Here is a 16,744-nt window from a genome sequence, read left to right as displayed (position 1 = left end):
TTATAGAGAGGTCAAATTAAAATGATATACACCCAAACCAATATGGAATTGTAAACAGTGTTACCTCAAAAAAAATTTTTAATTAGTATATAACCAAAAACCAAGTCCACACATATTCTTGCAAAACACATTCACACAGATTCTCACAACCTCACACATACTTTCACATAAACTCACATATACTCACAAAAATGCAGACCCAAAGACCCTTCTCCCAGTCCTTTAGCAAATCAGGAGGGAAGCAAGGGCTGAATGGTGTCCCTGGAGCTCGTTCTCCAAAAGTGGTACCTTTTCAACAGTTTTTAGGTAGTAGGTGGCCATGGTGCTGATAGACTATGATCACAAGATGAAACAGTGTAACAGAAACGCAGCAGAGAGGATAGTCAGAGGCATTTGCTTTGTGTTTCTTTCCACGCCACCAAAGGGCACACCCACCACCCCAGGCCCACCTTCCTCACTGAGAACCTGGACATACCTCTGCTCAAAGCACCACCTGCCTGGGGGCTGGAGGAGGGGGTGACCAGGGCCCCAGGAAACCATTTCTGGTGGCAGCTTTCCTCACAGAGACATCGCTCAATGATTAGAGGAAACCCCGGGGGCTGGATTCCAAGAAAAGATCTTGTAGCACAGGGTTTTCCATTGTGCAGATATCTATTGTGGCTTCAGAAAGCAGAAGGAAGCCAATTCTGGGAAGTGTCTGCAGAGGTGAGAGGAAGAAAAGGTCAAGGTTATACTAGGGCAACGGGATGGAAAGTGAGTGGGAACTGATAGCTTTTCTAAAAATTCACCAGCCCCTACCATTTTTAATATTTCTTTATATTGTGAAAATAAAAGGGTCAGAGGGAGATAAAGGTGAGCTTTTATCCAATTGAAGGTACATACTGTTTTTGTGCCTGTGCACATTCATTTCATTTTAGTGTCAAAGAGAAACCAGCACGTCGAAATCCCATGAACACAGCTCATTTGTTTTATTGGGAAGGTTGAAGCAAAATCATTTGAAAAGACCACCACTTTGTATCATGATGCATACGTCAACCTTTCAACTTCAAACACAGCCTCCAAAAACATCAAAGTTGATTTTTTTTTCTTTTTTGGTTAAGTGTACAATGACAAATGTACCAATTTTAGGCTCCAAAAGAAAACCTCCACCTCAAACTGATTTCTCATTGTTGAAGGCTGGTAAAATCAGAGCTAAGGAAGACAAGGAAAGTGCACTGTCAGGGCTGGTGAGCCCCACAAATATTTACTGGGCATCTTCTAAGTATCAGGCACTATGCTGGGTGCCGGGGATAATAAGAATAAAAAGACCTGTCCATACACGGCCTGGAGTGAGCCTGATGAGGCTGGCAGAGGGCAAAGAGGTTAACTTAAAATCATTGAGGTGCAGCAGGAGGAGCTCTGGGACCCAAAAGAGGGAGTACACTTCGCCCCACCCACAGGAGATGGTCCCAGAATGCAAGCTGTGAAATAAATTGAAGATACCCAGACCAAAAAAGCAGCTGACAGGAGGACAATGCAGCTTAAGAATAGGCCAAAGGACTTGAAACAGCAAAGTATGTGCAGAACAAACCCTGAACCATCGAACGCCTCCTGGGAGTGATCAGTGTTCTGGGGGCTGAGGCGGGGAGGTGGGCAGGGCAGGAAAGACCTCATGTGCTCTAAAGAGCTTACACACACCCGGGAGGTGGCTGGAGACTGGGGACTCACGTGACCAGATTTGCATTTTAAATAGAGTCCCTCTGGCAACAGGAAGAGGGTAAGACCAGAGGCGGGGGACCAGGTGGAATGTTAGCTTGATGCACCACAAGACAAGGGCCGGAGCCAGGGCAGCTGGGGTGGAAAAGAGGAAATGGATTCAGAAAATATTTAAGACAAAAAATTGACAGGATGTGGTTAATTAGGCCTGGGATGGAATAAGGGAGTAGGTATCTCTGGGGATTGGTTCAATTAATTAAGAGAGAAGCTCTGGAAGGAGGAGCATGGCTGGGGGAAACAAGGTTGATTTGGGAAACATTGATGACAGGGAGGCTGGGAGTGGCTCCAAGCTTCAGAGAGAGGTGAGGGAGACATAGTCTCGGGATTTAGAATCAAGGATGCACGGAAGTCTCCCAGGGTAGAGAATGAGAAAATCAGTGGATGAGGCAGAAAACAGTATAATTGTACCAGGGGCTTATTCAAGTAACATGGGTTACACGTGTGTGGCTGTTAGAGACAGTCGTGTGTGTTTAAAATCTCAGTGCCGAACAGCCTGTGCTATTTACTGAGTGGAAGCCAGGAAATTACATCCTAACTAGAGAAATGTTATTGCGTGAGGCCAGTAGCCAATCCAGGCTTCTGCTGCTTTTCCTCCCAGTTGCCCTTGTTCCAATCTCCCAGCTCCCTCCAGGGGGTACAGCATTGGCCATTGAAATTTTTCATTCTTGGGCCTTCCTGGTGGCGCAGATGGTTGAGCACAGCGCTGTGAAGCTGTCCACAGCCTCTGCAGTGCAGGTTCGACTCCTGGCCAGCCAGGGAGATACCCACATGGTACAGCAGACCTCTCCTGTCTCGCCTGCTGCTCCCTTCAGCAGTGTTTTGGTCCTTCGCCTGTTCTGCTCCCCGCTCTGTCTCTGGTGAGTCCTCTCACTCTCCAGTGCTTCTGGACTATACCCAGTTCTTGTATAAATAAATAATCTTTAAAAAGAAAAAAAAGAAATTTTTCATTCTCCTGGGCTTCTCTCTATGTGCCCAGTTCTGGGTTGAGCTTTGAAATTACTGGATTAAAAAAAAAAAAATACAGTTGTGCCCTGGAGTTTACAGGGGGGCCACACTTTCTCTTTGGGGGTGATTGGTGCATATGACCTTCCAACCTGGTTGTTCACTACAACCAGGCTAGACCTGTCTTTATATTATTAACCCTTACAAATAGGTCATGATTTCTGTTTAGTCTGCAAGAATTAAGATGCCCTCTCTTTTGCTTCTTCTCTCTAAATTGTTTTAAGCTTTATTTTTGTGACTTGGCCTACTGATTGCTACAGGACTTACAGAAGGACTGTGGTGAAGGGACAGGGAACTACAGACACTTGCTACTTAATGGCCAAACAAAGAGTTTCCATGGCCTCCTCCTCTTTGCTCCCCACCCTGCAAGGTCAGCTTTCCCACCCCTTAAATGGCACAAGCTTTCTAACATCCTAAGCCTGGATATTATTAGAGCATGCTCATCCCACCAGTAGAACTTCCCCTTCATCCATCCACCCATTCATTCAGTTACACTTGAGGGCCCACTAGGCACCAGCATCTAGTTACGGTGCTAGGAATGTGGCAGTGGATATGACAACATTCATGGAGTTGATATTTGGGGAAACATAAGCTACCAGCCCAGTGGAGCAGCACCCATCTATACACATACCTGGGGTTTGCAGAGACTCTAGATCCTCTCCCCCATAGCACCATTCAACACACCCCTGAGTGTGGTGGCCTGTGCTCACTCATGGACCTTTCTGCGTCACTTCTGATATGTTGCAGCCACATCATGACCTTTGGTTTGTCAGTCTTTGCTTTTGGAAAACAAATATGGACATAACTGGTAGAGCCAAGAGACCTACTGGGTCCCTTATACACACAGTCAGAGGTGGCAGTAGCACAAAGTTTCCATTACAAAATTGTGCTCAACTTACAGGCCACATTGGTTTATATATTGCACTGTATATTACCTTTCCAAACACCTGAAAAAGAACAAGACAACAGGACCAGCTCAGCTTCTGGGAACAAGGGCCCTAACAGTTTCACTGTCTATGACTGGGGTGAAGGAGGTGGTGGGGAGGGGTCCAAACTTAGCCTCCGCACAGACAGGCAGTCTATGGAGGACCAGATTATTGATAGCATTTCTTCACCTTGCTCTAAAACTGCACTCACACCCTGGCTGAGGGCTCAGCCCTGGATCTTTGGCTTGAGCACATAAATCCCTATGGGTAGCCCTGACTCTAGCAGGGGTTGAATTGAGCTTACAGAGTTTGCTTCATATCTGCACTGCTGCTGGCCCATCAAGTTGGCCACTGGGGCAACATACACATAGAAGAGTCAAATCTGATCTACCCCTGAGCCAAGGTCAGCGCAATCCCAGAAGACCAACAGACCCTTGAGCAAGAAAGATGAATATTGGTTGTTCAAGCTACTGAGACTTGGAGGTTATTTTAAAGCAGCATTGTTGTGTCATTAGCTTAGTGATTCTTACCACTGAGATGCTTTCACACCAAGAGGTTCCTGTGAGTATCCCATGTGCCAGTTTGCTGGGCACATCAGTAAAAAGGCAGCCACATCTTGTTGGCCCTGCCACCTCTCTCTCACTGCCTGGAATGCCCACAAACACGACATGCCAGAGCTGCGGGTCTGCCAGCTCTCTCAACCCATCACAGCCTCATCCAGGTTTAATGAACTGCTCTTCTATTTGTCTAATGTCACAATTTTCCCCAACTCGGCTGTACAGTACCTGGACTGTCTAGGAAAACCCATTACCTCTATTAGTCTGCCAATAACAAATCAGTAGAATTGCTTGTTCCTTAATTGATAGAAAACACTCCCCTCCTCCTGATAGATTACCCTGGTCTAACAGCAACAAGACCAATTCCCTAGTGTCCGACTACCATCCGATCCAGAGCAATTGGTTTATACTTTCAGTAATAAATCCTAACCTATCAATACATAATAGCTTTTCATAATCAACATCCACAGATTCTGTCTGGACTCAGACACAACCCAGCCATTTCTCGCGTACCTATAATTAGCAGTGGCTAGATGACGTTTGTGCACTGGCACAAGGCTTCTTCCTCGTCCAATGGCAATAACACATTTTACTTAAATTCAAGTTGATTTAATTCCCTGGTGGGGGATGGAGATATAAATATATTTATGCGTGTGCAATGCTCTGTAAATGAAACAATTCAGCCAATGAGTGCTGGGGTGAGAAGATTCTGTCCTGCCTGTCCAAGAGGCTGACATGGGCTGCTGCGAAGACTGTCACACACTCAGCAAGACGGCCCACAGCCAGGGGGACACACAGAGCGTCTCAACAGACGTTTGCCTGCTGCTCTAAGTCCTCTTTCAAGCTTGCAACAATATCATCTCTATCTAAAAGCAACCAGTCTTGGGCTAAAATGCACAGTCCATTGATGGTTTAATACCAAAAAGTCACCAACATACCTAAGACCTTTGGGGAGGAAAAACAAATAAAGGGTGTGGCACAACATAGGTAAATACACACCCCTAAATGCCTCTCCCAGGCAAGTTCACTGGCCATGAGAACAAGAGAGTCCCCTTGCTTCTTATAAATTAAATGTCACAAAAGAAAGCCGGTGAGAGGAAGGGAAGAAAAAGTGACCTAAACAAGGTAATAAAACTATAAACTTAATGAGGGCCAGTTTACCGCTTTGCAGTCTCTCTACTTTATAACATGCCCTTATGAGCCCGCCTGTCAGGATAATGTAATTGAGAACTTGCTATAAAACATATGTTTAATGGAGCCAGGGGCCAAGGAAAACACTGTGTAATTGTAATAAGCAGGCTGGTAAGTAAAATGATATCTTTTAAAGGTTAAAATAGAGTCGCTTTCAGAACTGGGCCAGTCTGCTTCTTCAAATATTGCTTCGCTAATGATTTCTTCACTTCACTTGCAAAATGCATCTCTGAGGAGATTTGTTACAAATGTGATCCCTGCCTGGGAAGTAAACTGCTCACCATATAGAAGGCCCGGCATTTATTCTCCAGTTTTATATAACTTGGAGAATGATGTTAAAATTGGCAAATGCATCTGAGGCACACCAGGCCACAGGATTTTTTTTTAATCCACTCATTGTCCGATGCAGTTCAACTTGAAAGAGATACAACAGAGAAAAGATTGATCCTTTGTGGCCTATTCTCTTTCCAGAAGGTAAAAGCAATTCCCATCAACAGAGCCCCGTGATCTGAAGGGTCATCTCCATTCTGCTCTGGGGAATTTGTAGCTCATCGGGGCATGAATATTTTTAAAAATAAGAAAGAAAAGGGGGAAAATGAAAACTGATTCTGGGCTCTGGAAGGCCCCACCTGTAAAAGGCCCATCCCTAGTCTCTACCCAGTACTTGCTGACTCTGACCTCAAAGATCCACCTTTGGGGAACTAATAAATGAACTTCCTCAATAGTAACCTTTTATATTCATGCTTCATGGGCTTTTGAGGTTGACATTTAAAAAAGAACATTCAAATCCACCCATTCTACCCTATTCTACCAGCTGCTGTTTGTCATATGAGGCAATCAGAGGGCTGGGAACTGACAAGTGGTTGGAGGAAGACTGACTCCTACAGTGCTTTACCCTCAGAGAAGCCAGTGACTTCCTATGTGACCCTGGGGACTTCATGTCATCTCTGTGGAGCTTAGTCATAGCACCTGGAGAAACAGGGCTTGTATGAAGGATACCACAGGAGGGATTGACCTAGCAGATCTCTAGCTCACTTCCAGCTTTAATACAACAAAATTATATGCCAGAGAGCTTGATAAATGGGCCTCAATATCAGTCGTCTCTAGGAATGGATAAAGAAGATGTATATACACACAATGGAATACTATTTGAACATTAAAAAGATGAAATCTTGCCATTTGCAACAACATGGATGGAACTCACATTAAGTGAAATAAGTCAGAAAGAGAAAGATGGTACAATATGATTTCACTAATTTATGGAATATAGGAAAGCAAAACAAAACTTTACACTGACTATAGAATGGTGGTTACTAGAAGGGAAAGTAGGGGAAAAAATGAGTAGACAGGTCCCATGGATTGATGGTGAATGGCAAATGGACATTGGTGGTGAGTGTGGTCAGAAAATGTAATCTTGGGCCTCCCCGGTGGCGCAGCGGTTGAGCGCTGGGTTGCGAAGCTGCCCGCCGCCTCTGCAGTGCTGGTTCGATCCCCTGCTGCTCCCCGGCCACCGGAGGAGGGTCCCACATGGTGCACAGACCTCTCCTGCTGCCTGCTGCTCCCCTCAGCAGTGTACTTTGGTCCTTCTGCCTGCTCTGCTCCCCGCTCTGGCTCTGGTGAATTCTCTCACCCTCCTGTGCTTCTGACTGTACACGATGCTTGTATAAATAAATAAATAAATCTTTAAAAAAAGAAAGAAAGAAAATGTAATCTTGGAACTTATACAGCATGGTAACTAATGTTACCTCAGTAATGAAACATGTGTGTGTGTACATGTGTGTGTGAACACATGCATGCACACATATATATATGTACATATAAACCCCTTTCTCTTCTACAGTAGTAAAACTCATAAACTTTACTTCACATAACTGTCTAAAATAAAAACTACATTTCCCATCCTTTCTTGCAATTAAATGTGGCATGTGTCTAAGTTCTGACCAATAAGGTACAAAGAGTGATGACATGTCAATTTCCAGAAACCTTCCTTAAAAAGCAATTCACATTGTTGTTTTCCACGTTATCTGTGAAGCTACCTAGAAGAAACATGCAATGTTTGGAGTCTTTGCTACTTTTTTGGACCATCAAGATGAGGGCTACTCCTAAGGATGTGGACCAGATAGCTGAAAGGGAGCTGTACTCTCAATTTTTCTTCTAATCAACTCCCCTCATGAACCCCGGATTACTACCTCCAGCTCAAGAGAAATAAACCATTTCATCTAAGTTACTGTGACTTGGGACCCTGTTAATTGCAGATGATCTATGCATCATACACAACATATAATTATATATTTAAATTATTCATTCCATAAATACTGACAATGCATATATGTAATAGTTATTCAATAGAGTGATCTTTTGAAAACATGAAACTGTACAGAGTGATCTTTTGAAAACATAAAACTGTTACAGCTCTTGGGCTTCGAACATTTTTAAAGCTCCCATTATATAAAGACTAAACTCTAACTGCTACCATGGCCCACAAAGCCTACGAAATCCTCTCTGACAACATCTTGCACCTTTCCTTGTCATGGCTCAGTGTTGTCCCAACCACAAGTCATCCTTCTGCTCTGGAAATTGTCAAGCTTGTTCTGGTCTGGCAGATTTTTACAGTAGCCATTGCTCTTCTAGAAACACTCTGTCCAACTCCCTGCATGACTCTTTTGCTCTAGTCATTGAGGTTTCTGTCCAAAGATCCCCATCAGAGAGGAATTCCTTAAACACAATGGTTAAGGTGATTTTCACACACACATATTCACACTCATGCTCACACTCACACCACACAGATTAACTGCCTGTCCTTGTATTGTATCCTCTCCATGATGTTGAGATGTTCTTATTACTTCACAGAGCATTTTCTCCAGGTAGTATATAAAACCCCAAATAACCAGGACCACATTGTTCTTCCCTGTATCTGGAAGCCCAGAATGGCCTCTGGAACACAGTAATCTTTCAGTATTTCGTGATTAAATTAACAGTGATCCAGCGCACTATGCTTGGGTTGAGGGAGGGGTGATGAGTAGAAAGAAAGTAGAAGGTACTGGCTCTGGTCGAAATGAGAGCACAGTGCACTTACTTGGGCCCAAAACCTTTGGTGTCAGAATTTTTCAAACCTTAAAAAGATCATTTGTTGCATATATTCATGGAGCATGCAATACCCTGAGTAGAGTTTGGAATGGTATCCCAAATCAAATGTGTTAATACCTTTGTAGAAAATAGGATATTTACACTAAGTGGGATAAAGACTTAAAATACCGGGCCTCCCCGGTGGCGCAGCGGTTGAGCGCTGGGTTGCGAAGCTGCCCGCGGCCTCTGCGGCGCCGGTTCGATCCCCGGCTGCTCCCCGGCCACCGGAGGAGGGTCCCACATGGCGTGCAGACTTCTCCTGCCGCCCGCTGCTCCCCTCAGCAGTGTACTTCGGTCCTTCTGCCTGCTCTGCTCCCCGCTCTGGCTCTGGTGAATTCTCTCACCCTCCCGCGCTTCTGACTGTACCCAGTGCATGTATAAACAAAAAAACAAACAAACCAGCAAACAAATAAATAAAGCATGCCTCTAAAAAAAAAAAAAAAAAAAAAAAAAAAAAAGACTTAAAATACCCTTTTGCTAGCTCAGGGAACATTTGGCCTCAAATACAGGTCAGATATTGCTGCCCAAAATGATGGAGAAAATAATTGTTAATTTTTGGAGCTTTTTGGATTTCAGGATGCAAATAAGGGGCTGAACCTGTATTTGAAACATCTCTGGAAAGACATCTATAAGACCATGACATAGTACTACTATTTCTTGTATAAGCCTTTAAACATAAACATTATAAATGCATAGCTATCTTTCCTTCTTATTCCATCCAGCTTACTACTTAATGTTCAAAGAATATGTGTTTTATCATGCCTCCAAATTCTAAGAAGATTTAAAGATATATTTATTTATGCATACAATATCTGGGGTACAGGCCAGAGATGCAAGGGGTGAGAGGATTCACCAGAGACAGAGTGGGGAACAGAACAGGCAGATTGAAGTACACTGCTGAGGGGAGCCACAGGCGAGTCAGAAGAGGTCTGCTGTGCCATGTGGGTTTCTCCCTGGGAAGCCAGGGATTGAACTCGTGCTTCAGAGGCTGCGGACTGCTTCATAATGTGGTGCTTAACCCCTTGCGCCACCAGGGAAGCCCCAAATTCTAAGAATATTTAGGGAAGAAAGATTTGTGTACCTGGTGATTTGGTGGCTATAGAACAACTCAAAGGACTTGGGAATGAGGGTGACCATGTGACTAAGACAGTAATAGCTGACATTTATTGAGCATTGGCTATAGGACAGGAATGTTCAAAGTATTGCACATGTATAACTTACCTGGCAGGGGAAACACCATGTTGACAAAGGTGGTTTTCCCAGGCCGAGTCTCCCCCATTGCACTCCAGGCGTGCTGACTCCTGAGATTTCCCCAAATGTGGGAAACTTGACTGCATAATTTGTGGTAGTGGGGGATTGTGTTTGCGCTCTCCCCTGGGGGAAAAAAAAAAAGTATTGCACATTTAGTTAGCAATTCATTCAAATTTCACAACACTAGAAGTAGACAATACTATTATCTTCATTTTACAAATGAGGACCCTGGAGTCAGAGAGGTTAAATAGCCTATATGCAAATCACAGAGCTGACAAGAAGCAGTGTTGCGACACAAACATAAGAAATCTGGTGCCTGTGCTTCTGACTACCTCTCCACAGAGTTTTAGGGGTGACTGATTTTGTTGAGGGATTATGAAAAGAACACAAAATGTGAATTCTGATTTCAGTTATTTTTCCACTTTCTACCATGACTACCCCTTCTTTACTTTAAATCCTAGCCAGATGTGCAACAGAAAACCACAAAATTGAGCATCATCAATTTGAGGATGACTACAATGAAGAAATAAGGAATCAGACCTGGAAGAGGAGCAAATAAAGGGTAAAAAGGGAATCATATTCTGAAGGGAAAAAGAAAGGGGTCCAGAGGTAAAATAAGTAGGACCAAAAGTTAAGACCAAAGGTAGGAGGGACATCTGAGAAGGGCAAAGGACAGGGCCCAGAAGCCTTTCTCTGGTAGCCAGAGCCCCAAAGGTCTAACCAGGTCAGCACGTGCTGATGAACTTGCTGCACATTGGGAGGCTACGCCCTTTGGTGTCTTGGCCTGGGCTGTGTGCTCCTGCTGACTTACTGTGGCCATTGACTTAGATCCACTGACTTCCATCTCTCAGCTGTGTGATTCCTTCCCAATATAAGGAGAGCAGCTGCCCAGTCTCACAACATTGAACCAATGTTATTAAATATTTACTGTGCTACATATTAAAAAAACTAGCAACAACAAATGTTGGCGAGGATGTGGAGAAAAAGGAACTCTTGTGCACTGTTGGTGGGAGTGCAAACTGGTCCAACCACTATGGAGAGCTGTGTGGAGATTTCTGGACCTACTAAACATAGAGCTTCCATATGATCCAGCAATTCCACTCCTAGGTATTTACCCAAAGGACACAGAAACATCAATTCCAAAGAGCACCTGCACTCCTATGTTTATAGCAGCACTGTTTACAATAGCTAAGCTTTGGAAACAACCCAAATGCCCAAAAATAGATGACTGGATCAAGAAGATGTGGTACATATATACCATGGAATATTACTCAGCATTCAAAAAAGATAAACACATGCAATTTGCAGCAACATGGATGGCACTGGAAGGGATCATGCTCAGCGAAATAAGCCAAAATGAAAAAGAAAAATACTGGATGGTCTCACTCATAGCAGGAATCTAGAAAACTTAAATAAGGGACCAGGAAAATGAATATAAGAAAGTGAAAATCAAAATCAACAAAAAACTATGAACCAGAGACACTTTTTGGGGGGTGGGGGGCGGGAGGGGAAGGATTGGGGTCAGAATGGGGCGTTTGCAATTGTATGGGGGAATATAAAAATAAAATTTAATATTAAAAAAAAAAAATATTTACTGTGCTATGTCAACACTGAAGATCCAAAGATGAACAAGATAGGCCTTGCCCTATAGGATTTCATAGTCTCCCATGAAGGACAGACCTCTTGGTACATAGCACAACTTTCATTCATCCCATTCATTCAATAAATAGTTATTGATCATCTACTATCTGACAGGCACCAGGTATAGAGCAGAACAAGGTGTTGCAAAGTCCCATGTTTACAGGAGTCCAGCAGAAGAGCACTCAGGGCCCACAGGAACTAGGGTCATAATATAAGGGGCAGGGTTGGGTTGGGTGGAGGGACTGTGGTCATGGAGGGTATAATCTCATAAAGGAGTAAGATGCTACTCAATTCCATCCAACCGTTCTGTCCAAGAATGCAGAATCTTCCAAATTATGGAAGAATCCAAAATTCAGAATTTTGTGTTGTATCTCCCAGCATTTAAATGTTGTAGCTAACTGAAATGGTTTTAACATTGAACAGTCCAACAAAGCAGGCAGGCAGGCCACCATGCTGCAATCTTCTGAAAACATTCATAATGCAAACCTCATTAAGTGCATGTGTCCCTCTCACCCACTGTGAGTCATTCCCTGTCCCCCGCCCCTCCCCACCAGCCATGGGAAAGTCCACTCCTCTGTCACTCTCTACTCTCTCTGCCCTCCAGGCCTCCCAAGCCCAGGGGTCTCCTTCTCCCATCTACCTGCTTGTTCTGCCCTTTTCTTGTCCCTGTCCTTTAAGTCAGCCTATCTGTTTCCTTCCAACAAACATGGTCCCAACCTTTAACCATGGACCCTATAAATGTTTTCACTGCCTCAGCCTTTTTTGTTGCTGTCTTCTCACTCAGGTAAGGAAAGCAAAAAACTAATTTTTCAGAATTCAAGTCAGCTGGTTAGGGAGAAAAGAAACCATGTAATGCACAGATTAGTCCTACTTATATGGGGCTTGTGGTTCAACTCTTCCCACCAACAACTTTATTACCCTGGGAACTAGTTCCAGTTTTTTTCAAAAACTTCTAGGTATTCTGAGTTTTTAAGTGTTTTCTTCCATAGGGCTGAACTCTTATTTCCTTTGAAGTTAGGAAACCCTGAAATAGACTTCTTTCTAAGACTGGGATTTATTACAAACTAAAAGGTCAGTAGTCTTTGTAAGGAATAGCAAAATATAACATATATACTATCTATTATATATGTATATGCTCATATGTGTATATACACATATAAAGAAAGAGAGAGAGAGACGATCTTATAAGTGCTACTTCTAAAAAGAACTGTTGGAAAAAATAACTTTCATAGGTTTGTTATCAAAATCTCAAAAGATGTTTTCATTTTCTAGAAAACCTTAAGCCTTTGTTGCAAAGATATGAAACATCATAAAAACGATTGCAGGTGACTAGCCAGTCTTTTGTTATATCTCAAAACATAAGACAAACAATAATGTGGGCTTTTTTTTCCTTTTAAGCAAAAAAAAGAAACTCAATATTAGTCACAGAAAGCCTCAACATATGGGAATAGGTGCTGGGCAGGGGGTGGGGGAACCCACACTTCATAGTTTTTCAAACCTTTAAAACTGAAAAAATATGTATCCCTGCTTTCTGTATATGCACATAATGTAAAATTTCATCAGCCACAATATTTTAAAAGACAGAAATCCTGAGATATATCACATCTAAATGGAAATATCATCTAAGGAAGCACCATTTATCAAAATCACTTTGAAATGCAGTGGAGGGTGTGATGGCATTATGTAGATCTCAAATATCTATGGGTGAATGAAATCGGGTAACCTTAGCAACCCCAGGTACATCCATGCAGCTATAAATCAAATGTCAGCACTCTGAGCTATGCACAAAATAAAGAAATAATTCTTTGAAATATTCATAACACTATGCAGTGTATTATTTTGTAAGTCTGTCCCCATTATGCATTTTTGAATCTAACTAAAAAAAAAAAAATAGACATAACATTTGCATAACGCACCACCCCAGCCCAACCTCCCACCCACCACCAAACAGCATCCACAAGAGCTTCTAGAAAGAGGGAGACCCACACTATCTACTAATGGCCACAGCAGAACTCCAGTTCTTGTATGAGAAGGAAAGGGAATTTTATATACAGGCAGCTAGTCTGACAGCAATCCAAAAGGTTTTATATTGATTATTCCATTAAAAAAAAAACAGCTAAATAAGATATGAGCGTTTTGGTAAAAGTGTCATGATATAGGTACATTTTTGCCTATGTGAAAGTAATATATTCAATATTTTACCCTCTGAAACTAGAAGAGATTTGATTTAAAAATAAATTCTTGCCAGCAAGAAAAAATACTAGTTTTGTAATCGGGGGTACCTTGTCAATATAGGATTGTAACAGGCAGCACAAAATAAAGACTTATTTCATTTATACTTTAGATTTTTCTTTGATAATTTAATCTGTTTGGAGGGGTATATATATATATATATATATATATATATTTTTTTTTTTTTTTTTTTTAGCACCTCGTTTCTTAAATTCTGTCTTTGCCTGTTCCTGGAACTGACACGCACTGCCTGAATATCATAATACCTGTGATGAATTCCAAAGGCCATCAAACTACAATGGCTGTGACATAGGGCTCGGTAGGATTCCAAATCCCACACATGAAAATATGCTGATCCACATAAAGAAGGCTAAAATATGCAGGCTGACTAATTGTTTTGCTGTAAAAGTTTTATAAGCACAATCAGCTTAAAATATCCCACCCAGCTAACCAACTGAGTCATCTTGATTCATGTAAGTGACTGCTAGAGGAAATAATATCACTTTTTATACACAATTAGATAGGTGTCATTTTACAAGTGAGTTTTTTTCACTCTAAGTATGTGGAAAGTGACACCAAATGGACAAGGAGGAATTAAGCTAGGAATTAAAGTCATTCTAAGGGAAATCATCTCTTTATCCTCAATCTATTTTTTTTTTCCAAGTTACTATCCTTTTTAAGCTGTATTAATTGTTCTGGACCTATAGCACATGCTTCAATGAAAATAAATTACTTTATTTCTATTACACCACTAATGGCTGTGTGACTTAATTTCATTAGCTCGAACCTGTTGAGAGCATCTCGATTTCCATAGCAGGACGCACTTAAAATGAAAAGATTCTTTCGATTCTCAATTAACAGAATCGTTCTCTTTCAACTGAAATGAATGTTATTGAAACCAATTAGCATAGACTGGAAAATCTCTCGCTAATGAGGGGAGTGTGGGTGAGTAAACAGCAATGAAAAGATGAAATTAGAGGAGAGCCTCTTCTCGTTGGCTTGAATAATTACATGCTTAGTTGCCTAATTGTCTGGTGAAAAGCGCCGCGGTGATAGTAACAGATTGCCATGTTCATTAGGCGGCAAAAGGCCACCTGCTGTAAGCTTCATTTTCCTGCCGTCGATATACACGTGTTTATCCCTGGGGATTGATATTTGGACACAACACTAGCTGGGAAAAGCAAATGAGCTTGCCAATATGCTGCAATATTGTGTCCTTTATGCCAAGATACAGACGCTTAATATGTCAAATAGAATGAATAAAACCAACAGCGCTAACGAAGTTTATGAGGAAACTGACCTCAGAAGGGGCCGGGTGTAGAGCTCAAAACTGTGTCGAGTTCAACCTTCCCATACAGATGTTCCTTTCTGGCCTGACCGGCTCCAAATTATAACACACAAAAGATAAATTACAACGGTTAGGGCCTCGGCAATATTTTAGACAATGGTGTAATGAAAGCGTGCGATGTAACTGTTAAAATTGAAAACAAATGTTCCATCTTAAAGGCAGAAGAAGTGTGAGAGAAACAGCATTGTTCCCACAGCCTCTCTGCAGACATATGATCAAAGCAAGGCCTCTGTGTTCACCACCCGCCCTACCTTCATATCCCTTTCATTTCTTCAGATCGTCCATCTACACTTGTTTTCACATGTCCTCTAGCCAGCAATATTTGATGTTACACACCATCAGCTTTCCCTCGACCCTCTCCCAGTTCTGATTTTCCAAGATGTCGAGAAGCTAGGATGGCTTAGACGCTTTTTGCAAAGGCAAGTTTTTTGTAGGTATTATCACTTTCATTCTTGGTAATGATGAATGACATTTCAATATCCTAAATATTGCTCATAAAATGGGCATTTTCTTTGAAATTAGTTCAGGGAAATTGGGGGAAAGCCTCTTCATGTTCATGTAATGTCACCCTCTGCCAGATGGAGAGAATCATCATGCAATGGGGCATCTAGATGGCCCAAAATCCAAAAGTGTGTGCTGCCAGCCCTCAGACGGGATGGGGTCAACAGACATACTGACTTTTCACAGGTTTTAAAATCTGTTTCTGTTACAGACATTTAAAAGTCAGGAGGTTTAACTTAAGCAGCCTCCTATCACTCCTCTAAGACTCGAGGACTTGCAGAGTCTGTCCTTATTCAATAACGTGGCAACAATCAACAAATCAACAGGTCATGAGCCTTCAGTTTGCCACAGGCCGCACCACTCCTTATATATCCCCAATACATGTCAGAGCATCAGCTGCAATTTAATAGTGTTCTTGCACTGTTGTTTGGTTTTTTTAATATAAAAATGCAAAAGTTCCCCATTCCCATTTCTTTCTCAAGTATGGGTAAACTGATAAAAAAGATCATATATTTTCTTACCCAGTTAGTACTTTAGAATTTAGTGTGGAATCTAAATGCAGTTCTACCTCTCCTTTAAAAAAAAAATAGAAATTGAGACTCTAAAAGGAAAGGTTTATTTTCAAAGTTCACTCAGGAACAGAGCAGAGACTAGAATTCACGGCCTCCCATAACAATCTATACAGGCGACCTCTGTCATACAAGAATACAGAGTCCTGAGAATCAAAAGGCATGAATCTAATCCTCAAAGAAACACACATTGAAAAATGACCAAAAAAAAGAAAAAAACAAGACAAGAGGTACACAACAATTGCCATCAGTGGGTCAGTGGGTAGATTGCCCTTTAGATTTGGGAGTGGAAAGAAAATTGTACTTTGGTGTTGGTTGAAATACCAATCAGCTCAATGGAAGTGAGAGCTTCTCAGCCACTTGCAGGGACTGGCCACATCGTCTTATTCAAGAAAAGATGACACGGGGAGGGAGCAGCTTGAGGAAACATTCTTGTGGTAAAACTGCCACCTCCCAAGGCCTGGATGAAGGCCAGGTCCCAATAGAAGGACACAGAAATCAGAGCAAAGACATAAAGCCCCTGCTCATAGTCCCTAACATCCCAAATTTAAAATTCCCTTTGGACCCATCAATCAAGACTTGCTTTGCAATTCCAAATGTTTTTTTTTTTTTTAGTTTTTAGATATAAAATAAGAATTTAATAAT

General features: G+C 42.0%; 1 non-coding gene across 1 annotated transcript; it reads left to right on the top strand.

Annotated features, from left to right (window-relative positions):
• The first annotated feature begins 9,770 nt into the window (after positions 1 to 9,770).
• On the top strand, positions 9,771 to 9,934 carry LOC119258343 (U1 spliceosomal RNA). Its single transcript, XR_005128207.1, has one exon. It is a non-coding gene; the product is annotated as a U1 spliceosomal RNA (small nuclear RNA).
• The last annotated feature ends 6,810 nt before the right edge of the window (positions 9,935 to 16,744 follow it).

This window comes from Talpa occidentalis, unplaced genomic scaffold (genome assembly GCF_014898055.3).
Source record: "Talpa occidentalis isolate TD23 unplaced genomic scaffold, MPIMG_talOcc4v2.1 talOcc4.4, whole genome shotgun sequence".
Taxonomy (NCBI): Eukaryota; Metazoa; Chordata; class Mammalia; order Eulipotyphla; family Talpidae; genus Talpa; species Talpa occidentalis.
Note: the sequence above shows the minus strand (reverse complement) of the source record. Positions and strands in the feature narration are given on the sequence as shown.